The following is a 1,510-nucleotide window of genomic DNA, read 5'->3' on the forward strand; positions in this document are numbered from 1 at the left end:
TCAGCCTGGACAAACCCTCTCTGCACCATATCTTTTGCCTTTGGAAAGACTGTGTGTAAGGAATGTTGATTCTCCAACTATCAAGTGGCCAGCCAGATCTCTGCACACACTGCATCCTTCAATCCTTTATTATCAAGGAAGCCCACAGCTGGTAGTACAGCAACATAATCACTTTGGTTCCGAGAAGAAAGATAAATTCCTCAGAAGCTAATTGGATAAGATGGATTAATGGCCTTCCTGGAGCTAAGCCAAAACAATGCAAAGAACATTAAAGCAAGAATTATGCATTTCCTGCAAAATCCTTCCAGTGAAACAGACAAAGCCACTAATGCTGGAGCTATGGACCTAATGTTATGATTGAACATCTATGACTGACCTTAAAGAAACTGTAGCTTCGTTGTGCTTTTGTAGCTTTAAAGACATTTATTCACTGTCTGTGTGTTTATATCCTAATATAAAAAGGTCCAAGAGAAATGGCTGAGTTCTCATGATGGCAACAAGCCATCCCCAGTAAAGGAGGCAGTAATAGCCTGATGGGATGTAAATGCTCAGCATCCTTGCTTAATTTAGATTTGGGGTTATAGAAACCACCATTTTTTAAAGCAAAGACTGTTGGCAGATAAATGGAGCAAGCACTTTCTACAAAAGGCACATCATAATATGCCAGGCTTTTGTGAGAAGGAGCCAGATTTACAGGGAGCAATGCCAGCTGTTTACCATCCCAGTCAGTGGCCACACACCCCACATAGTCTAGGATTAGCAACCAAGAAACTATACTAGTTAAACAGGGATCAATCTACTAGGAGTAGAACGGGGGTCTCCTTGAAACTGGATACAAGAAGTAGCTCAAAAAGGCTTGGTTTAGCCCAGAAGAGGCCACATAGAATACAAGGGCATAGTATTTTGTGAGGCTATGCCTAACCACAATTTGATCCCAAATATTTGAGCAAGACCCACCAGACAGGCATGTAAGACACAGAATTCACAGAGGATAGGTTCTTGTGTCCAGTATTCAGCCTTCGACTGTGGCTAATCTTTGATACTTCAGGGGAGAGTAACTCCCACCCTACCCTATCTCCTGGAATATAGATAGTTAATTTTGCATGGGGGAAGGCAAACATTCTTTCTTGACCCCATCAGGCAACTGGCTGAAGCACTGAAGCATTAGAGTTGATCATTTGAATTCATCACTTCAACTCCAGAACTGTTATGGCAATGTTGAGGGCAATGCAGGCAGTCCTGTTCTCCCCCAGTTCATGAAGAGAGGGAACGAACAGGGGGATTCATAGATTGATATATAGATTCCAATACCAGGAGTGATCAGCTTGACCACCCAGCTTGATCCCTGCCCATAGGCAGGAGAATTGCTCCCAGACATATCTTCTAGAACAATACCTAGTCTCCTTTTAAAAATCCAAGTGATGGCAAGTCCACAGCCTCCCATGGTAAACTGTACCAATGTTTAATTACCCTTGCTGCTAGGAAACCGAATTTCATTTTAAAGTGGATA

Source organism: Pelodiscus sinensis, chromosome 1 (genome assembly GCF_052426305.1).
Source record: "Pelodiscus sinensis isolate ZL-2025 chromosome 1, ASM5242630v1, whole genome shotgun sequence".
NCBI lineage: Eukaryota > Metazoa > Chordata > Testudines > Trionychidae > Pelodiscus > Pelodiscus sinensis.